The sequence below is a fragment of the Schistocerca piceifrons genome, chromosome 6, assembly GCF_021461385.2.
Source record: "Schistocerca piceifrons isolate TAMUIC-IGC-003096 chromosome 6, iqSchPice1.1, whole genome shotgun sequence".
In the NCBI taxonomy this organism is placed as follows: domain Eukaryota; kingdom Metazoa; phylum Arthropoda; class Insecta; order Orthoptera; family Acrididae; genus Schistocerca; species Schistocerca piceifrons.
In genome coordinates this window covers 21,215,776-21,239,697 of record NC_060143.1, presented here as the reverse complement: position 1 = coordinate 21,239,697, position 23,922 = coordinate 21,215,776, and the positions used below count along the sequence as shown (strand labels likewise).

At 43.8% G+C, this 23,922-nt stretch overlaps 1 pseudogene; it reads right to left on the bottom strand.

Annotated features, from left to right (window-relative positions):
• Positions 1-23,922, bottom strand: part of LOC124802822 — a 371,933-nt pseudogene that overhangs the window by 137,430 nt on the left and 210,581 nt on the right.

Sequence of the window (23,922 nt, the reverse complement as noted above, 5' to 3'; positions counted from 1 at the left end):
GTGCAGTTGACGGACTTTGAGCGAGGGCGTATAGTGGGCATGCGGGAGGCCGGGTGGACGTACCGCCGAATTGCTCAACACGTGGGGCGTGAGGTCTCCACAGTACATCGATGTTGTCGCCAGTGGTCGGCGGAAGGTGCACGTGCCCGTCGACCTGGGACCGGACCGCAGCGACGCACGGATGCACGCCAAGGCCGTAGGATCCTACGCAGTGCCGTAGGGGACCGCACCGCCACTTCCCAGCAAATTAGGGACACTGTTGCTCCTGGGGTATCGGCGAGGACCATTCGCAACCGTCTCCATGAAGCTGGGCTACGGTCCCGCACACCGTTAGGCCGTCTTCCGCTCACGCCCCAACATCGTGCAGCCCGCCTCCAGTGGTGTCGCGACAGGCGTGAATGGAGGGACGAATGGAGACGTGTCGTCTTCAGCGATGAGAGTCGCTTCTGCCTTGGTGCCAATGATGGTCGTATGCGTGTCTGGCGCCGTGCAGGTGAGCGCCACAATCAGGACTGCATACGACCGAGGCACACACGGCCAGCACCCGGCATCATGGTGTGGGGAGCGATCTCCTACACTGGCCGTACACCACTGGTGATCGTCGAGGGGACACTGAATAGTGCACGGTACATCCAAACCGTCATCGAACCCATCGTTCTACCATTCCTAGACCGGCAAGGGAACCTGCTGTTCCAACAGGACAATGCACGTACGCATGTATCCCGTGCCACCCAACGTGCTCTAGAAGGTGTAAGTCAACTACGCTGGCCAGCAAGGTCTCCGGATCTGTCCCCCATTGAGCATGTTTGGGACTGGATGAAGCGTCATCTCACGCGGTCTGCACGTCCAGCACGAACGCTGGTCCAACTGAGGCGCCAGGTGGAAATGGCATGGCAAGCCGTTCCACAGGACTACATCCAGCATCTCTACGATCGTCTCCATGGGAGAATAGCAACCTGCATTGCTGCGAAAGGTGGATATACACTGTACTAGTGCCGACATTGTGCATGCTCTGTTGCCTGTGTCTATGTGCCTGTGGTTCTGTCAGTGTGATCATGTGATGTATCTGACCCCAGGAATGTGTCAATAAAGTTTCCCCTTCCTGGGCCAATGAATTCACGGTGTTCTTATTTCAATTTCCAGGAGTGTATTATCGCGAAATAGGGGAGAGGGTGTCACTGAAATGATACAGAATTTTAAAACAAAGGTGTTTTTCCTTGCGGCGTAATATTCTCAGAAATTCCAATCACCAGCTTTCTCCTTCGAATGCAAAAGTATTTTGTTGACGCCGACCTACATATGGAGAAAAGATCACCATGATAAAACAAGGGAAATCAGAGCTCGTGTGGAAAGATATATGTGTTCGTTCTTTCAAAGCGCTATACAAGATTGGAATAACAGAGAATTGTGAAGGTGGTTCGATGAACCCTTTGTTAGGCACTTAAATTTGATTTGCAGAGTATCCATGCAGATGTAGATGTAGATATCGTGCAGAATCTTCTCCTCATTTTTAAAAACTATATTTCGTCTCATTTAACTGCATAGGCAGGGGCATAGTGATCTTTTCTCATACAGCATATTACGTGAAGAATATAGATTTTCATAATCTAGCACGGAATAATTCGTCTGAAATGAGTAGGTCGGAGCATAATTCGTGGAAGTTTTGGTAGGTGTGTTGTCACGTAGGTTGCTATTAGTATATTTACAACTGTCATTTTTTATTTGAGTTTCTAAATTGTTCTTTCGGTGACTTATTGAATGTTGCACATTCGAAGGTTATAGGTACTGATATTTAAGCGAACGAAAATGGAGCGTGAAACGGGGAAAAAGTCAAACATGCGTCACATGTTGTTCTCTTTGGATTCAATAGAGAGTTGCTGGCAGTTGAGATAGCTGAAAAAATTTGTGCCTTGTGCTTCGAAGAAATCACGTCGAAAATTAGTTTTCTCGTTTGAAGCATGATCGTTTGACATGAATAATTATTTGTCTCACGGAAGAAGATCAGTGGGCTTTGATGAATGACTTATTACGTTTTATCGGTGTGGTTCAACGAATTACTGGCAAATGTGATGAACTGCGACCATTTAGCAGCCTTCATGGCACACTTTCATTCAGTGACCAATGTTGGGGAGTAAAGAAAGAAAGAAAGCTCACTGTTAAATATCGCATTGATTACGAGATCATTAGAGGTGCAGTAGAAGCTACTTTTGGGAAGGATGGGGAGGGAAATCGACTGTGTCATTGCCAAGGAAAGACCTCAGCATTTGCCCTAATGCATTTAAGGAAATAACGGAAAATCAAATCAGGATGGTCAGACCGGTATTTGAACGACCGTGTGATAACTTCAAAACAGAAAATAATGGTCGGTCCTAACAAAAAGTATCTTAAGAAAAGGAAAGCGTGACTCCTTAAAATATAACGTTATGCATCTGGTGACACAAATTCGGCGTTTTGTAATAAGAACTGCGCCCCACGGGTGTGTCCATCTCAGTTGCCATCTGTCGCCAACGACTGAGATGGCTTCCAGTCGCAGAAAAAACAAATATTAAGAAACCAGCATCATATGTTCTCCTGTACAAGAACAAATGCCTGCACTATAATGAGTTCACAAACGATCCTATGCAAGAGCCTAGCTGGAAAGCAACCCCTACCACACTTATTCTTCTGATCTAGCGCAGTCAAACATTTACCTTTCTTGCTCCTTCTTTGTAGACGAAAATGATCTTTAAACTTGAATTGGTAACAGCTTTATCCCTGAACCTGTAGCTTTCTACAGGCATAGAATTATATATATATATATATATATATATATACTGGATGAGAATCATGAGAGTGTTTTTGTTAATGTGAGAGAATATGTTGTTAACGATTAATTTCGCTATTATATTTTTGTGTTACATTCAATGAACTAAGGAGAAACCCTACTGATTTTCGACATGGAAGCTTGCAGCTCAGTTAGATAAGAAGTGCTAAGCAGACAAGTTGTCTACGTCTCCAGCGATATTACAACCAAGAGCTAACGTATCTTTCCCTTCATAAATCAGCTGCGTCATCACTTAGCTAATGAGCCCCGATACTGTCTACAGAATGCTCTCATTGCTGCAGTGATTGAAAACATAGATAATCGGCAATGTAAAACATAAGATTGTTTGCAATTTCTGTGTGCTATAACCTTAGTGGAATCAAATAATTAATTTAATAACCCAATTTTACGTCTTATATGTGAATCATTTAGATTATTTATTGGACGTGACAAGAAAATATCAAGTGAGCTTAGCTCAACAATTCTGAACTACTCTATGAAGTAAAGCGACGGTGACACAGTTGCCAGTTCTCCAGAAGACTAGCGGCAAGAAGAACATGTTTGCTCATCCAGTGTGCTGAGCTGGCTACCGCTTGGAAAGTTCGCATTTCGAAGGTGCAGCGGCTCCGGTTGCCATCGCATTGACTGGGAGCCGAAATACCTAAATTATAGTTCAATCTGCTTTATTTGCATTTCTGTAAGTACACTAAAACGCCAAAGAAACTAGTATAGGCATACGTATTCCAATACAGAGATATGTAAGCAGGCAGAATACTGCGCTGCGGTCGGCAACTCCTATGTAACACGTGTCTGGCGCAGTTGTTAGATCGGTCAGTTCCTCTACAATGGCAGGTTATCAAGAGTTAAGTGAGTTTGAACGTGATGTTATAGTCGGCGCACGCGCGATGAAACACAGCATCTCCCAGGTAGCGATGAAGTGGGGATCTACCCGTACGACTATTTCACGAGTGTACCGTGAGTATCAGGAATCCAGTGAAACATCAAATCTCCGACATCGCTGCGGCCGGAAAAAAGATCCTGCAAGAACGGGAGTAACGACGACTGAAGAGAATCGTTCAACGTTACAAAAGTGCAACCCTTTCGTAAATTGCTGCAAAATTCAATGTTGGACCATTAGCAAGTGTCAGCGTGAGAATAATTCGACGAAACATCATCGATAAGGGCTTTCGGAGCCGAAGGACTACTCGTGTATCCTTGATGACTGCACGGCACAAAGCTTTACGTCTCGCCTGGGCCCGTCAGTACCGAAATTGGACTCTTGATGACTGGTTGCATATTGCCTGGTCGGACGAGTCTCGTTTCAAATTGTATCGAGCGGATTTACGTGGTCGGGTATGGAGATAATTTCATGAATCCGTGGACCCTGCATGTCAGCAGGGGCCTGTTCAAGCTGGTGGGCTCGGTAATAGTGTGGGACGTGTGATATGGGACCCCCCCCCCCCCCCCCCCATACATCTAGAGACGACTCTGACAGGTGACATGTGCGTAAGCGTTCTGTCTGATCACCTGTATCCATTCATCTCCTTTGTGCATTCCGATGGACTTGGGTAATTCCAGCAGGACAATGCGACACACCACCCCACCCTACACGTCGAGAATTGCTGCAGCGTGGCTACAGGAACACTCTTCTAAGTTTGAACACTTCCGCTGGCCAACAAATCCCCCAGACATGGACATTATTGAGCATATCTGGGATGCCTTGCAACGTGATGTTCAGAAGAGATCTCCATCCCATCGTACTCTTACGGATTTATGGACAGCCCTGCAGGATTCTTCGTGTCAGTTCCCTCCAGCACTACATCAGACATTAGTCGAGTCCATGCCACGTCGCGCTGCGGCACTTCTGCGTGCTCGCGGGGGCCCTACACGATATAAGTAAGTGTACCAGTTTCTTTGGCTCTTCAGTGTATGATTTGGATTATAACGTAGTTAAGAATAACCATATTCAACTTGAGTGAGCATCGTGAATAAAGAGCAGATGGAATTATTTGGACGATCCACCTTTCCAGTAGCTGTAGTAGCTATTCTTCCTTTCCCGTCTTATGCATACTGCAAAATAAAAAGCGCATTCACCGAAAGGGATTCTTTCTTCCAGCAAGTGCATTACGAGTAAATAACATTCTTTCTGACGTTGTACACTTAAAACAGTTTTTCTTAAGAATTCTTTCAGTGGAACCACCTCTGTCATATAAGAACACAAGTGAAAATAGAACATAATACTGATTACAGAATGGGAACATCCACAAATAACATAAGCTAATGTTTGAAGTAGTGCCGGAGGCAACTGACACCGTGAATACGTCAGAGCTGTCCATAAATCCGTGGGAGTATGAGGGGGTGGAGATCGCTTCTGAACATCACTTTGCAAGGCATCTCAAATAAGCTGAAATTAACATATAGTATTAAACCAAAGCAGCAAAATGTCTAAGAAAATCGTACGCAGTGATCAAAGCGTATGACTCAAAAAGTCGTGAAGAAAAAGAAGCAAGAGACGAAGTACAAAGCTAGTTCGACAATGTTAGACGAGGTTGCAGACTACAGAGGATCGACGAAAATATGGAAATACGAGAAATATAATAGATTACCACGCCCTGATACGATGGTTGAAAACGTTGGTATTCAAAACACCTTCCAGTTTGTCTTGGAATAGATAAATTCAGGTCCTACCCAGCTTTCGAGGGAATCTTGCACTATTGTTCCTGCAAAATAGTGGCCAGTTCAGATAATGGTGATGGACTTGGATGTCGATCACACACCATTCTCTCCAAAGCAGATCACAAAGACTCGATAATATTGAGATGTGGTGACTGCCGTGGCGTGGGGACATGCCACAGTTCATCATCGTCTTCACAAAACCAGGCTTGGACGGTACAAACTGTGTGAACAGGGGTGCTGTCGTCTTGGAACACAGTATCACCCTTGGGGAGCTAACATTATACTGTGGGCTGAATCTAATCAGCCAAAATGGTCACGTAATCCTTGGCAGTAGTAGGACTTTGCAGAATAATCATGGGGCACATGGGATACGGCTGCCCAAATCGTTCCCAAATCCCCGCCATGTCTCACTCATGTGACGTAAACTCGGCTAGAAGTTGGAAACAATGCGGATCAGTACTCATCGGACCAAATGACATTCATCCATCGCCCGAGAGTCCAGGTTTCATGGCTTCGGCACCAAGTTTTCCCTGAGCTGTGGTGGCTCGTTTCGAATCGATCCGTCGCTGCTTGCATATCTTTGGTTCGCTGCCGCGCCTTGTGTCTAGGCGGCGCTGCGGGGTTGGGAGGTAAGCCAAGCGGGGGAGAGCTGGCGTGGTGGCACTGGGGCGATTGCGCCGATCTTGGCGAGAATTTACGAGAAAGTGTGCGCTACTGGGCGTGTTGCACGCTGGTGGTAGCTCCGCAGGCTGTGGGGGCTGGCAGCATTTTTGCACTGGTCACTACCATGGTGTTCGTGCCGTATTTTGGTTGCACGTTGGCCGACGGATAGAACAATTTTTTGGCGCAGAACTGATTTTTGGCGCCTCCCGATAGTTCTTTAGAGCTGTATTTGTGGAGAACGAAGCCGATCTTCGGGAAGAGAAGGTATTTTGTTCCCAACTCCGGATCAAATCGTTGTAACTACTTTCTTCTGCGTTTATATTGCCAGCGTGGCTGATAGCTGGCTTGAGCTTGTATTTTAAATGACTGCCTCCACCTGCTTTGGCTCCGGCTATGTGTAACGAGACATTATTAATGTTTGCATGTGAGAGATTTTTTTCAAATTCATGCATTTATTTGTGGTCCGCGGCTCGTGGTCTTCCCGCTTCCCGCGCACGGGGTCCCGGGTTCGATTTCCTGTGTGGTCAGGGATTTTTCCTGCCTCGAGATGACTGGGTGATGGTGTGTCGTCTTCAACATCATCATTCGTTCCCATTACGGTCGGCGGAACCACCTCCACTAGGACCTTGCATAGTAAGGCTGTGCGTGTCTCCTCGGAGTATGGGACCTCATCATCATTTATTTATGTTGAAAAGTGGTGGAAATCTTGGAGTGTTTCAGTATTGACCATGTGGGCTGCTAAGTTTAAGCCGGCCGCGGTGGCCTAGCGGTTCTAGGCGCGCAGTCCGGAACCGCGCGACTGCTACGGTCGCAGTTTCGAATCCTGCCTCGGGCATGGATGTGTGTGATGTCCTTAGGTTAGTTAGGTTTAAGTAGTTCTAAGTTATAGGGGACTGATGACCACAGATGTTAAGTCCCATAGTGCTCAGAGCCATTTGAACCAATTTTGCTAAGTTTAAACTACGATTACGTCACTGGACGGTTGTTGAACTGGGTACATATGACCTGTTATTTACTCATGGGCTCACTGCTGGAACGGTGGTGAACTGTAAGCTATTGAATCTCCATTTGCCATGTTTTAAGTTCTGGAATTTTACGTGTAGCATGCTGTGCACCATTGCATGTCTTAGTGATGGAAATTTGTGGCTTAACTAATATTTTATTGCAAATAATACATTTAAGATTTCTGTAAATTTATTGTACTCTCTAGTCAGCAGATTAATTGCATTTTATAGTGCTTGTAAGCTTGCTCGTGTCATTGAAGTTTCTAGGTAGCAAGGCCCAGGTATTTCGGGCGATTTCTTAAATTTGTGACAGCCCCAATGGTAGTGGCATGGTGCATGGTTTTGCTACGGAAAATTTAATATTCATACTGTAGTTCCAATTTGGCGTAGCCCTCTACGCAGCTAACATGAGTTTTCCCTCTTGTATCTCAACTAATAAATATTTTTGAAACATTCTTCTAGGACAACATCGATCTCAGATGTATCAACAAAATTTGCTAAAAGAGTCTTGATCGCATAAATATTTTATTTAAACTGGTGACCGGTTTAGATCTGTTGTACTTATATCATCTACAGACCTTGTCCTCTATGATGGTGTGAGGACCCGGGCTGGCTGAGCAGACTACTCTAGAGATGTAATCGATTGCTTACCGGTTTTAAATAAAATATTTATACTATGAAAACTGTTTTTAGCAAATTCGACTAATAAGTTTTTGTGTCCTAGGTCTACTTGCGTGAGCCTACCTTGCTTGTATGAATTGTCCACGTTTGGGTCGCTGAGGGGATCCGCACATCTGCAATCCAGAAGGGACACCTAGGCATCGGGCGAACCACCTTGTTGTATATAACCATTCCAGACTGACTCTGTCTGTATATTGTGCCTGTTATGACTAGTCCATGTAACTATCAACAAAATTAAATTGATTTTCATTGTAGTGGGAAACTGGCCTTCATCCCTTAGTATTTCATGTAATAACTGTAACATTCTCGTTTCTCATGTTCCAACTAGTTGCTTACTGTACTGTTTGATGTTCTTGCATCTGGTCTGCTACTGCGCTGATTAATAGTTTCACGGGCCTACTATTCCCTTAATTATATGTTCTTTTGACTTCATTTCTTTAAGGCAACATTATTGATAAAATGTTACTTATCCTTGTGATTTTGATCCAGATAATTTTAGAGTGACATTTTTTGTTTGTCTAATTGTACTTAAGGGGTTGGTTCCCCGTGGTATTTTATTCAATTTTTGGCCGGCCTGAGTGGCCGTGCGGTTCTAGGCGCTACAGTCTGGAGCCGAGCGACCGCTACGGTCGCAGGTTCGAATCCTGCCTCGGGCATGGATGTGTGTGATGTCCTTAGGTTAGTTAGGTTTAATTAGTTCTAAGTTCTAGGCGACTGATGACCTCAGAAGTTAAGTCGCATAGTGCTCAGAGCCATTTGAACCATTTTTAATTTCTGTAGAAGAAAAAGTTTAACATGCGAATTTACTCTGAGCATTAGCCAGCCTGTGAAACTTGATTTTGATGTTATTAATTAGCGTCATATTACATAGTCTTGAGATTGGTAAAGCAAATTCTGAATTAACTGATGGCTTAAAGTAACCTTCTTTTAATTGATTGGCGACTCCATAGTGTCCTGTGCACTACGACCAGATAATGGGTATACTTGAAAGGAGAGTGATGGGACGAATAATATGTAGATTATCACGCCGTTAAATATGATAACAAAATTATTTATCCACACCTACAAACATTTTTGTTATGAACATTGTGCTTCACGGCATTTTAATTATTAAGTAATGGCAGTTTCCTACTGTTATTATATTTTTTATATATTTGACTCCTTAGTCTTAACGTAACATTTTACGTAAATCACGAACGTTGTACTTCTAACTTCCCACGCCAGATGGTGGGTATTATGTTTTTTAAAAACCTGTGTTACACCTAATTTCATGTTATTCATTTATTATTCTTTTTCATTATCTTTTGCTCTTTTACATGTCCTGCACTCTGACAACTTATCATCGATCTGTTATATGTTTTATAAGTTTGTTTTTGAAAAAACAATACGCCAATGTATTTTAGATATTTCCTTCCCCCTTCGTCTGCTATGTGTTGTACGTACATTTTAAATTTGAATTAGTGCACGATTCACAAATGCAGAAGAGTTATTTAGTGTTAATATCTCCCAAAACCAGTAATACTATGTCTTCACGTGACACATGTCACATAGAGGGCGTGTCAAGCCCCGTCACACCGATGTCTGCTGAACAAGTGCAGGTAAACAGCGACCTCAGTCTATGTGATCGCCGTAAGTTTATTGACACCAGAGCTTACTAATTTAAGTTATATATTACAGGTATGTTCCTAACAAGTGTTATGTTCATATGCAGATGTAATTGTGATTTTCTGTTTTATACTCTCTGATCGTAATGTAAAAATTTTTTTAACTTCTAGCACTGAAGATGGTCACTAAGTGACCGAAAATCGATTTTGCGATAATAAACAAAAATATACGACCAATGCTGTCTCTCCTTTCAAGTATACTTCTTTTAATTGACTGATTGTTTAGTTAAATTGTTGTTTTCTGAAAGGTTATGAGAAATATATTTTTGTGTTTGAAATTTAGCGCTGAATGCTACTGAACAACTTGAACCCAAGTCCTTTCATGTCAGTATTTTCCTAGAAATTTATTGCCGGCCGGTGTGGCCGTGCGGTTCTAGACGCTTCAGTCTGGAACCGCTTGACCGCTACGGTCGCAGGTTCGAATCCTGCCTCGGGCATGGATGTGTGTGATGTCCTTTGGTTAGTTAGGTTTAAGTAGTTCTAAGTTCTAGGGGAGTGATGACCACAGATGTTAAGTCCCATAGTGGTCAAAGCCATGTGAACCATCAGCCATCTAGAAATTTACTGGTGGTAATGCGCCAATTCATTCCCGTTAGGGGCATTTGCGTCACTGATGTGCAGTTTTGGAATTCCAACTCACCCTTCAGTCCCCTGTCGCTGGAGTTCGATTCGTATTGTTTTGGTACTGCCAGAATTTGCGAGTGCGATATGTCAGATGTTGTCCTCGTATTTTTGGTCACAACCTTTCGTCATGCACTTTCGTCCGGGTGGTGACAGCAGATGATGTTTTTCTGCTTTTCCTGTATGCGGTATAAATGCTCGATATGGAGCCTAACTGAAACATCATACATTTCAGCTACCTTAGTTCCGGAAGCACCCGCCATAAGGCACCAGCAATTTGCCCACGATCGAATTCACTTAGCTCCGACATAATGCACTCACAACTACACACGATTGACACTTACAACGTAATGAGGACACTGCACAGTTACCGTTCTTGATCAAATACAACAGCGCAACGTGCAAGCTTCGCGCTCTGCTTTTATGTTCAAAAATGCGTTTCTCGTGGTATTTCCATGTTTTGTCGAATCCCTGAATATTGCTGGTGATTAATTTACGCTTTACGTTTATCTGTTGTGTTCGTTAAGCTAACGAAAAAACGCCTGTAATGTATGCACTGCACTAATACAAATAAAATGCAATTTTTTGTAACCTAATGACAAAAGTTTCAAAATTTTAAACATGACTGAAGGAAAAACTGTTGAAAATCTTCACCGTAAATCATAACAGCCAAAAAGTTGCAGCATAAAGATTTATTGAAATCCTTGATCGCGGTTTTGGTATATCTAAATATACATTCATCAGAAGCAAAAATACACTGCAATCACATCATGGAGGATGTGACCTACGATATGAATCATTCGTTAAGTCTGGCAAGTCAGAATTTAATAGGTTGTTCGTCTTTATATAGTTTATGAAATTTGTACGTATTTCATATATTACTTGTAATGCACTGCATAAAATATTTACTTTTGTTTGTATGCCCTTAAGTGGTTTTCGATCGTTGATTGCCGATGTACAATTCACCAACTAAGTCTGGCACGTCAACAGTATATGTAATGTTCTTTTTACGTTGCTATCAATAGTTATACAGTGTGTAAATGTAAGTTTATCTTTGACGTCATAACAGCAGTTGTAAATTGTCAAGCTGCACTACTTTAAGTACATTCACCAATAGATGACATGTGACGCTGTAACGTTTTTGATGTGAATTCATTCCTAATGTAATTATGGAATATGACGTCTGGTTTTGTACGTGTAAAGTAAAACAACCTGAAACTTCCTGGCAGATTAAGATTAGGTGCCGGACCGAGACTCGAACTCGGGGCCTTTGCCTTTCGCGGGCAAGTGCTCTACCACCTGAGCTATCCAAGCACGACTCACGCCCCTCCTCACAGCTTTACTTCTGCTGTGAAGACAGGGCGCGAGACGTGCTTGGGTAGCTCAGATGGTAGAGCACTTGCCCGCGAAAGGCAAAGGTCCCGAGTTCGAGTCTCGGTCCGGCACACAGTTTTAATCTGCCAGGAAGTTTCATATCGGCGCACACTCCGCTGCAGAGTGAGAAGAACCTGATGACATCACACGTGTAGGTAGAATTATTCTACTGCAACGTTATTGTGCCAGTACCAGTTGTGTAACGTTTTACTGATACAAGGCGATGTAAGCAGACAACGAGATGCTCTTCCACGTTGGTTTAATCTCAGGTACTGGAAGATGACTTACGGTCGAAATTAGTTAACTCACGATTTAAATAAAGAAGTTTACATTACAGCCTACAATGGACCATGTTCTCCTTTATGAAGTATTTACTGGCTGTGAATCACAGAAAAAAAGTAAGCACTTTATTAGGTGTCCGAGGTATTTGCAAATATTTATTCAGTATAGTAGCTGCTGATCACTGAACAGTAGCAACAAGTAATGGCAGCTTCTGGTTCAAATGGTTCAAATGGCTCTGAGCACTATGCGACTTAACTTCCTAGGTCATCAGTCGCCTAGAATTTGGAACTAATTAAACCTAACTAACCTAAGGACATCACACACATCCATGCCTGAGGCAGGATTCGAACCTGTGACCGTAGCGGTCGCTCGGCTCCAGACTGTAGCGCCTAGAACCGCACGGCCACTCCGGCCGGCACAGCTTCTGGCCTCTTAGAAGACGAAGTTGCGATGGGGCACTTCAAGTAAGTCACCATGTCGGCGTCCTTAACAGAAAACCTGAGGCTTGTAGCGCTTCCTGGGCTTTTAAAAAGTTTGGAATAGTCCTGCCGTGATACATTACGGCATCCGAATATGCTAACTCCATTAGTTGTTCCCTAAGCGAAGTTGCATATGGAGAGCTATGTTGGATAAACTATGAGAGTAAACCCTGATTGTTGGAAGAGATTCTTCTAAAGATATCTCGTTCCTCCCCCCCCCTCCCCCCACCCTCCCGCGCTGGAATTCTCCTCATCGTGGCATCTAACATAGCTATTTTCGAAAGTCAAATTAGTGAGATCACAATTATTGTCAGTACAATAATGTTCAAAACCTTTAAGAGAAGCGAATTACACGTTATTTATTTGTCCAATTGTCTGAGGTAAAAAAAGGCTTATCTGTCGATATGTGAAAATCAGTGTCAAGTGAGAGCCAGAAAAAAATCCGTAAGCCAACATTACAATCGCAGCGTCTAATGACAATTTCGAGCAAGTGGGTACTACTACACCTAATATTTCCCCATGAACAATGGAACTTCCCGAGGCGGGATAGTTTGCATGCCTGATGGATACATACTAATGTAGTGTAGGTGCGTCCACAACGGAGGGGTATCTGTAAAGATTAACCCAAGCTTTCCGAAGAAGGACAGCAGCCTTTCCAGTAGTTTCGGGGGCAACAGTCTCGGTGATTGACTTACAGTATAGAACCTTGTAGCATTAGCCAACATGCCCTTATAAGAACGCGTGGTCTCTGTTCTTTCGGACATGTCCCCTTTAGTCAACATGCCCTTGCTGCGTGGTCTCTGTTCTTTCGGACATGTCCCCTTTAGTCAACATGCCCTTGCTGTGCTGGTACTGCAAATAACTGAAAGCAAGGGGGATTTACAGTTGCTATTGCTTTCCCCGAGAACATGCAGCTCTACTGTGTGGTTAAACGATGATGGCGTCCTCTTGGGTGAAATATTCTGGAGGTAAAACAGCCCCCCGTTCGGACCTCCGGGCGGAAGCTTTTCAGGAGAATGTCATCATCATGATGAACACAACTGGCATTCTATGAACTGTAGCGTGGTACGTTAGACCTCTCAATCGGGCAGTTAGTTTAGAGGATTTAAAAAAGGAAATGGATAGTTTGAAATCAGATGCAGTAGTGCGGCGGCAGGATGAATAGGACTTCTGGTCACACAAAATCAAATAGGGGCAGCACAGAGTAGCCTTTATAATGAATAAGAAATTAGGAACGTGGGGTAAGCTACTAAAAATAGCACAGTGAAGGCATTATCAGAGTCAAGACACACACTAACTACACTCCCAAACTTCGACGGATCGAACCAAGTTTTCCTTTTAGACCACTTTTCATTTTGGAGAACAGGAGGACCTCATATGGGGCTAAAATGCGATGGACTGGGGTAGATGAGAACGCGATGTCATTTTGTTTATGACCAAAAGCAGCTCGTTATCCAAGGCTGCGTGATAAGGAGAGTTTTCGTGGCGAAAGAGACAATCCTTCGATCTCCACAGTGCAGGCCGTTTTTTTTTTTTTTTTTTTCTGCGGTACCTCATGCAGCTGCTTTAGCACTTGAAGTCAATAATTCGGATTAACTGTACAGTAATTAAAGAAACAAATTCTTTAGTCTTGGTGGTGTAGCAGTCTTCTACTCGCTCGTCTTACTTGGATTCTCGGCCGTATCCATAGTATAGTTTCGGGTCCCCTGTGCTGATTTTTTACAAAAAAACCTGAGATTATCACTTTGTTCTTGCAAGTTAAAACACGCAGAAAACATGAAACAGCTGTTAAGAGAGCGAGCATTGATGCAAACTAATTTATTCCTCTGCAAGAGTGACGCCTTACCATTTTATTCAACACAGCCTTTAGAAGAGCGACCTGGCACAATAACCTGTCATTACTGCCCCAGGAAGGCACTTCTTTTACGTCCCGCGTGGTACCAATTCATAAAGACGTCATAGGACCTCGCTAAAGCTCCGTAACATCAGTCCTAATGATAGGCAGCAGCCTTGCAGTGTCAAATAACAGTATGTCAAATGTTTCGGTAGGGCAGACTTAAAGTTTTTAGAGGTATGCAGCAACTCTTGAGAAGTTACTTTGAGTAGCTTACCGTCTTTCTTCATGTTAACCTGAAGGCACTTGTTGAAGCGGCATGCCTGGCATTGGTTGCGCCGACTTACATCGACGACACATCTGCCCGCCTCTTTACAGACGTAGTCCAGGTTCCTGAAAGATGGTAAACGTACCATTATGCTGGAGCAAGATTTGTTTATTTTTAAGAAAATATCGTATGACTTCCTTAAAAACAGAGCGATGCTTTGGAACATTACTTGAATTTGTGTAGTTAAGAAGCAATCTTCGCAGAAAAATAGTTAAAAAACAAACGTGCAGTATTGCTGGAAGTAAACTATTCAAGTATCAGATTAGAAGGATTAAACAACTGCCATAGAGTCTTCCTGCTGAATCTGCTATGAGCTGAAACAAAAGCTTCTAAAACTCACGACTTATGTAGAGAACCACATCTCAAAGGTTCCTGATGTTTGTTTTATTTACCGAGCAAAAACTTTGTTTCAACCTGGAGACATCACTCAAATATAACGTAGCACCATCTCTAGCATTCTTAATGAGCTCAAATTGGCGATTTTGGTGATCCGATTTTCAAACATGTTTCGTGTGCTAACGGATCATTTCCGGATATGGTTTCCTTATCAAAACTTTATCTTGTATCCACCCTCAGTCCACCTCTGCCAGCTCCCACTCTCTGTTCATTTCCTCCTGCCCTTCGTCTCCTCCTCTCTCCTCTTTGTCAATCCACTCCTCACTCCGGTCTCTGTCAATCTGCTCATTCCACCTCTGTCCGTTTCTTCCTCCTCCCTCCAATTTCATCTTATCCCCTTTTCTTTCTGTACCCACCTCCTCCTCTCCCTTCTCGCTGTCCTTCTCCTCCTCTTCCCTTTCTCTGTCCATTCCCTCCTCCCCTTTATTCATCGCCTCCTCCCCATCTCTCTATCTCTTCTTTCCCCCACCTTTATCCTCCTCTTCTTTCCTTCTCTGTCCGTCTCCTCCCCTTTCCTCTCTCTGTCCATTTCCGCCTCTGCTACCACTGTCCATGTCCTCCTTTTATCTGTGCCTGTCTCCTCTTTCTCCCCTGGTGTCTGTCCATCTCCTCGTCTCCCCATCTCGCTCCACGTTCTCATACTCACTCCAATAGGAAGCTGGTGGTTCTTATCCCTACAGTATTTCTTTTCAGACTGTAACTAGTATGTGTACCAAATTTGATGAAAATCGTTCCAGGGGTTTAGGATGAGCTTTTTACCCTTGACTTTATCCGCAAACGCACAAGTCATATATATTTCATACATATTTAATGAATTCCACGCGTATTTATATCCATATTTCATCTTATTTTTAGCGAATTTTGCCCAGAAGGTTCATTTTCAGGCACCTCAAAGTTTATGACGTCGTTTCTTCTGAACTATGAGCTGTATAATGATATAATTTTGTAGGAACATCCAGTGGTACACGTGTCTACCGTCTGCTTAATATGTTGCCAGTAGAGTTAGTAGTAAAGAAGTAATAAACTAAAACGTCAGCTTTATGTGGCAGTTTTACAGCATGAATAGCGAAAATATAGTAAACGATCAACTTTTTTCCTTTCATAATTTTGTGGAAATCATCGTGAGAAAAAGTTTCGTAAAGGCTAGAAATTACGTGTTAAATTTGTTGCAAGTACCTAAATGTTCTCATTCTCAAATACTGGGTGACTGTGATATGGCATGAGACTGGTACGTACACTGTACCCTCGTGTCATATGCTGCACTGTTTTTCCACCCCCACCCCACCCCTTTGATAGGAGAGTGGTTCTTACTCCCACAACGGTTCTTTCCTGACAGTAAATGATGTATGTACCATGTTTGGTTGAAATCGGTCCAGCACACCATTTCAGTTAATAATACGAGGGTAATCCTAAAAGTAAGGTCACCTATATTTTATAAGTACATAGACCTGTTTATTTCTATAATGATTTACATCAGTTTACAGCCTGAACATCTACTATTTTTCGACATAATCACGATTTCTGTCGATGTGGCAGTTTTTGGACGTCCATGTCATACCAGCTCGCCGCCATGCTGTTCAGAAAGTTATGAACCTCTTCTTTCACCTCGTCGTCGGAGCTGAATCGCTTTCCGGCCAAATGTTCTTTTAACTTAGGGAACAGGTGATAGTCACTGGGCGCCAAGTCAGAACTATAGGGTGGGTAGGTGGTTATGTTCCACTGAAACTGTTGCAGGAGAGCAACGGTTTGCCGAGCGATGTGTGGGCGAGCGTTGTCATGGAGAATGTGTACGCCCTTTCTCAACATCCCTCTTCTCCGGTTCTGAATTGCCCGTTTGAGTTTTTTCAGAGTCTCACAGTACCTGTCAACGTTGTGGTGCCAGTGGCCATAAAGTCGACCAACAATACCCCTTCCAGATCCCACAAAACAGTTGTCGTGACTTTATCGGCAGGATGTGTTTGTTTGAATTTCCGCGGCTCTGGCGAAGAAGGATTCCGCCACTGGCGTGATTCTTGCTTGGTCTCAGTTGTAAAGTGGTATGCCCAGGTTTCGTCACCCGTGACAACTGAGTCTAGAAAGTTGTCCTGTTCGGCTGCAAGGCGGTGAAGAAATGCGCGGGAAACATCAACTCGTTGCCGCATGTGGTCCTCAGTCAGCATGCGTGGCACCCATCCTGCGTACACCTTCCGGTAGTTCAATGTTTCCGTTAAAATTCTATGAGCGGTGCCTCGGGAAACCTCAGGAACCAGGGTGACCCGCCGATCTTCACGCAAGCTTTGCTCAACCTTCAACACTGTCTCCTCAGAAACTGACGGTCTCCCGCTCCTTTGTTCGTCGTGAATTTCTGTCCGACAAGCTGCAAGCTCTCTACACCACTTACGAATGTTTTTGACATCTATGCACGACTCATCGTACACTTCCGTCAATTGGCGATGGATTTCAACCGAGTAACTGCGCGAAATTTGCACTTGACAGTAACATCCAACGTGAGCTCCACTCTCAACGGTTGCCAAGCCAAGACTGGTTGGTTGGTTGTTTTGGGGAAGGAGACCAGACAGCGTGGTCATCGGTCTCATCGGATTAGGGAAGGATGGGGAGGGAAGTCGGCCGTGCCCTTTCAGGGGAACCATCCCGGCATTTGCCTGGAGTGATTTAGGGAAATCACGGAAAACCTAAATCAGGATGGCCGGACGCGGGATTGAACCGTCGTCCTCCCGTGCCAAGACTGAGCGCCTCAGCGCGGCGTGCACATGTTTACACACAGCGCGTGAAGCACTCTTCATAACAGTGTGACCAACTGCCACACAAACAGACTTGTGTACTTATAAAAAAAATAGGAGACCTTGCTTTTGGGATTACCCTCGTAATGCGAAGATTAAATTTCGGTGGCAGTGCTTGCACTATTGTACCTTCTACGACAAACTCTTTCACTTTTTCATGAGAATCTCAAGTAACCCAATAAAAATTCTATCGTATTTTTTCGTATTCTTGTTTTTATAAAGCATAACTGAGATCGAAAAGTATATCTAGCTCCTGAGAGCCTAGATAAGTTCGAGTAACCGTCGTCAGCAGGACCGCCTCGGAACGATCTCATCTCTAATACACACGCCTCCACGATCTGACACATCTGAAGCATTGCTGTATATTCGCAGCCGTAATGTACACAATAAAAGGGGTGCAATCTAACCGTTTACTTTATTAAAGTGTTTTACCTTACTCTGTGAATGGAGCTAATAAAAGTCAATTGTGACAGTCAGTTTTAGTGTCCTGATTAATGCTTATTAAGTAGTTTAGTAAATAAGTTTAATAAGTCACAGCTGCAAAATACTAACACGAATTCTTTACAGACGAATGGAAAAACTGGTAGAAGCCGGCCTCGGGGAAGATCAGTTTGGATTCCGTAGAAATGTTGGAACACGTGAGGCAGTACTGACCTTACGACTTATCTTAGAAGAAAGATTAAGGAAAGGCAAACCTATGTTTCTAGCATTTGTAGACTTAGAGAAAGCTTTTGAAAATGTTGCCTGGAATACTCTCTTTCAAATTCTAAAGGTAGTAGGGGTAAAATACAGGGAGCGAAAGGCTATTTACAATTTGAACAGAAACCAGATGGCAGTTATAAGAGTCGAGGGACATGAAAGGGAAGCAGTGGTTGGAAAGGGAGCGAGACAGGGTTGTAGCCTCTCCCCGATGTTATTCAATCTGTATATTGAGCAAGCAGTAAAGGAAACAAAAGAAAAATTCGGAGTAAGTATTAAAATGAATGGAGAAGAAAAACAGTGTCTTGAAAGAAGGATATAAGATGAACATCAACAAAAACAAAACGAGGATGATGGACTGTAGTCGAATTAACTCTGGTGATGCTGAGGGAATTAGATTAGGAAATGAAACACTTAAAGTAGTAAAGGAGTTTTGCTATTTGGGGAGCAAAATAACTGTGATGGTCGAAGTAGAGAGGATATAAAATGTAGACTGGCAATGACAAGGAAAGCGTTTCTGAAGAAGAGAAATTTGTTAACATCGACTAATAATTTAAGTGTCAGGAAGTCGTTTCTGAAAGTATTTGTATGGAGTGTAGCCATGTAAGGAAGTGAAACATGGACGATAATTAGTTTGGACAAGAAGAGAGTAGAAGCTTTCGAAATGTGGTGCTACAGAAGAATGCTGAAGATTAGATGGGTAGATCACATAACTAATGAGGAGGTATTGTATAGAATTGGGGAGAAGAGAAGTTTGTGTCACAACTTGACAAGAAGAAGGGACCGGTTGGTAGGATATGTTCTGAGGCATCGAGGGATCACCAGTTTAGTATTGGAGGGCAGCGTGAATGGTAAAAATCGTAGAGGGAGACCAAGAGATGAATACACTAAGCAGATTCAGAAGGATGTAGGTTGCAGTAGGTACTGGGAGATGAAGAGGCTTGCACAGGATAGAGTACCACGGGGAGCTGCATCAAACCAGTCTCAGGACTAGAGACCACAACAAAAACAAGTAAGATCATGCCTCCCCAGTGGTGATGCGGTGTTACAGGAAGACAGAGCCTCTGTTCACACAGCTAGAATCGTCCAGGACTGGCTTTGTGATCATGGTGATGAACTGCCGGGTATCCCCTGTCCACCATAATCACTAGATCTCAATATTATTGAGCCCTTGTGTTGTACTTGGAGAGGAGGGCGCGTGATCGCTGTCCACTTCCATCATCGTTACCTGGGCTTGCCACCATTGTGCGGGAGGAATGGTAGAAGATTTAGTGCTAGATTAGCCATGTAGCAAGAATTAGCAGATGCCACAGGCGCCGCGTAAGAGGGACCTGCGTGCCTGGATGCAAAAGAAAACTATAAAATAAAAAATTTTAAAAATACTGTCAAGTTAGAAATGAATGCTATTCTACCTACCGTCAAAGGCAAGGACTGTCGTATCCGAATCGACAACGAGTAGTTCAAAAATGGTTCAAATGGCTCTGAGCACTATGGGACTTAACATCTGAGGTCAACAGTCCCCTAGAACTTAGAACTACTTAAACCTAACTAACCTAAGGACATCACACACATCCATGCCCGAGGCAGGATTTGAACCTGCGACCTTAGCAGCCACGTAGTTCCGGACTGAAGCGCCTAGAACCACTCGGCCACAGCGGCCGGCCTACAATGAGTAGTAACAGTTTTAGCTCATTTCTAAATGTGAGCGGTGACCACAATAAACTTCAGTCTGGAACCGCGCGACCGCTACGGTCACAGGTTCGGATCCTGCCTCGGGCATGGATGTGTGTGATGTCCCTAGGTTCGTTAGATTTAAGTAATTCTAGGGTTCTAGCGGACTGATGACCTCAGCAGTTAAGTCCCATAGTGCTCAGAGCCATTTGAACCATTTTAACCACAATAAACATTATGCGTCGTAAGTTAACACCGTTGACTTCCATCGGAATTCCCTAACGTTATCAGAGCTAAGCATAATAACCCAACAGCATGTTCTATGAGCAAGATACACTGAGGTGACGAAAGTCGCGGGATACCTCCTAATATCGTGACGGACCTCCTTTTGCCCGGCCTAGTGCAGCAATTCGACGTGGCACGGACTCAATAAGTCGATGGAGGTCCCCTACAGAAATATTGAACTGTGCTGCCTCTGGAGCCGTTCACAACTGTGAAAGTGCTGCCGGTGCAGGATTTTTTGCACTAACTGGCCTCTAGATTATGTCTCATAAATGTTCCATGGGATTCATGTCGGGCGATCTGGGTGGCCAAATCATCTACATCTACATTTATACTGCGCAAGTCACCCAACGGTGTGTGGCGGAGGGCACTTTACGTGCCACTGTCATTACCTCCCTTTCCTGTTCCAGTCGCGTATGGTTCGCGGGAAGAATGACTGCCGGAAAGCCTCCGTGCGGACTCGAATCTCTCTAATTTTACATTCGTGATCTCCTCGGGAGGTATAAGTAGCGGTAAGCAATATATTTGATACGTCATCCAGAAACGCACCCTCTCGAAACCGGGACAGCAAGCTACACCGCGATACAGAGCGACTCACTTGTAGAGTCTGCCACTTGAGTTTGGTAAACATCTCCGTAACGCTATCACGGTTACCAAATAACCCTGTGACGAAACGTGCCGCTCTTCTTTGGATCTTCTCTATCTCCTCTGTCAACCCGACCTGGTACGGATCCCACACTGATGAGCAATACTCAAGTATAGGTCGAACGAGTGTTTTGTAAGCCACCTCCTTTGTTGATGGACTACATTTTCTAAGGACTCTCCCAATGAATCTCAACCTGGCACCCACCCTACCAACAATTAATTTTATATGATCATTCCACTTCAAATCGTTCCGTACGCGTACTCCCAGATATTTTACAGAAGTAACTGCTACCAGTGTTTGTTCCGCTATCATATAATCATACAATAAAGAATCCTTCTGTCTGTGTATTCGCAATACATTACATTTGTCGATGTTAAGAGTCAGTTGCCACTCCCTGCACCAAGTGCCTATCCGCTGCAGATCCTCCTGCATCTCGGCACAATCTTCTAATGCTGCAACTTCTCTGTATACTACAGCATAATCCGCGAAAAGCCGCATGGAACTTCCGACACTATCTACTAGGTCATTTATATATATTGTGAAAAGCGATGGTCCCATAACACTCCCCTGTGGCACGCCAGAGGTTACTTTAACGTTTGTAGACGTCTCTCCATTGATAACAACATGCTGTGTTCTGTTTGCTAAAAACTCTTCAATCCAGCCACACAGCTGGTCTGATATTCCGTAGGCCCTTACTTTGTTTATCAGGCGACAGTGCGGAACTGTATCGAACGCCTTCCGGAAGTCAAGAAAAATAGCATCTACCTGGGAGCCTGTATCTAATATTTTCTGGGTCTCATGAACAAATAAAGCGAGTTGGGTCTCACACGATCGCTGTTTGCGGTATCCATGTTGATTCCTACATAGTAGATTCTGGGTTTCCAAAAACGACATGATACTCGAGCAAAAAACATGTTCTAAAATTCTACAACAGATCGATGTCAGAGATATAGGGCTATAGTTTTGCGCATGTGCTCGACGACCCTTGTTGTAAACTGGAACTATCTGTGCTCTTTTCCAATCATTTGGAACCTTCCGTTCGTATTGTCCAGAAACTTCTTCAAACCTATCGTGTACAGTTGTGGCCGGTCATCGTTGTTTGGGAACATGAAATCCATCAATAGCTGCAAACGGTGTCCAAGTAGCCGAACACAGCCAGAACCCAATTCGTGCCATGTGAACACAGCCCACACTATTATGGAGTCACTACCAGCTTGCACAGTGCCTTTTTGACCACTTGGGTCCATGGCTTCGTGGGGTCTGTAGTACGCACGAACCCTACCATCAAATCTTACAGCTGAAATTGGGACTCATCCGACAAAGCCGCGGTTTTCCAGTCAGGGTCCAATCGATACGGTCACGAGCCCAGGAGAGACCGTACAGGCGGTGTCGTGCTGTTTGTTAGCAAAGGCACGCGTGTCGGTCGTCTGCTGCCACAGCCAATTAACGCCACATTTCGCCGCAGTTTCCTACCGGATACGTTCGTCTTGCGACCCACGTTGATTTCTGCGGTTATTTCAGGCAGTGTTTCTTATCTGTTAGCATTGACAATTCTACACACACTCCGCTGCTCTCGTTTGTCACGTGAAGGCCGTCAGCCACTGGACTGTCCGTGGTGAGAGGTAATCCCTGAAATTTGGTATTCTCGACGAACTATTGATACCGTGGATCTCGGAAAATTGAATTTCCTAAAGGTTTACGAAATGAAATGTCCCACGCGTCTAGCTCCAACCACCATCCCGCGTTCAAAATCTGTTAATACCCGTCGCGCACCTGTAATCACCTTGGAAACTTTTTGACTTGAATCACCTGAGTACAAATGACGGCTCCGCCAACGTCCTACCCTTTTATAACTTGTGTAAGCGGTACTACCGCGATCTGTATATGCGCATATCTCTATCCCATGGCTTTTGTAACCTAAGTCTATATAACAATGTAGTGTTAGCGTTATAATTCGCTTACTTCTGAATACAGTAAAGATTTATATGTCACTGAGACATCAGCGTAGAATCGAGTTTTGAAACCACTTTTACAGTGACATAGGATTTGCTGTACGGAAGTACTAAGGAATGACGAGATACGTTTGAAGTTCTCTAACGCTATAGATACAGCAATAAGGAATAGCGCAGTAGGCAGTACAGTTGAAGAGGAATGGACATCTCTAAAAAGGGCTATCACAGAAGTTGGGAAGGAAAACATAGGTACAAAGAAGGTAGCTGCGAAGATACCATGGGTAACAGAAGAAATACTTCAGTTGATTGATGAAAGGAGGAAGTACAAACACGTTCCGGGAAAATCAGGAATACAGAAATACAAGTCGCTGAGGAATGAAATAAATAGGAAGTGCAGGGAAGCTAAGACGAAATGGCTGCAGGAAAAATGTGAAGACAGCGAAAAAGATATGATTGTTGGAAGGACAGACTCAGCATACAGGAAAGTCAAAACAACCTTTGGTGACATTAAAAGCAACGGTGGTAACATCAAGAGTGCAACGGGAATTCCACTGTTAAATGCAGAGGAGAGAGCAGACAGGTGGAAAGAATACATTGAAAGCCTCTTTGAGGGTGAAGATTTCTCATGTGATAGAAGAAGAAACAGGAGTAGATTTAGAAGAGACAGGGGATCCAGTATTAGAATCGGAATTCAAAAGAGCTTTGGAGGACTTACGGTCAAATAAGGCAGAAGGGATAGATAACATTCCATCAGAATTTCTAAAATCATTGGGAAAAGTGGCAACAAAACGACTATTCACGTTGGTGTGTAGAATATACAGGGTGTTTCAAAAATGACCGGTATATTTGAAACGGCAATAAAAACTAAACGAGCAGCGATAGAAATACACCGTTTGTTGCAACATGCTTGGGACAACAGTACATTCTCAGGCGGACAAACTTTCGAAATTACAGTAGTTACAATTTTCAACAACAGATGGCGCTGCAAGTGATGTGAAAGATATAGAAGACAACGCAGTCTGTGGGTGCGCCATTCTGTACGTCGTCTTTCTGCTGTAAGCGTGTGCTGTTCACAACATGCAAGTGT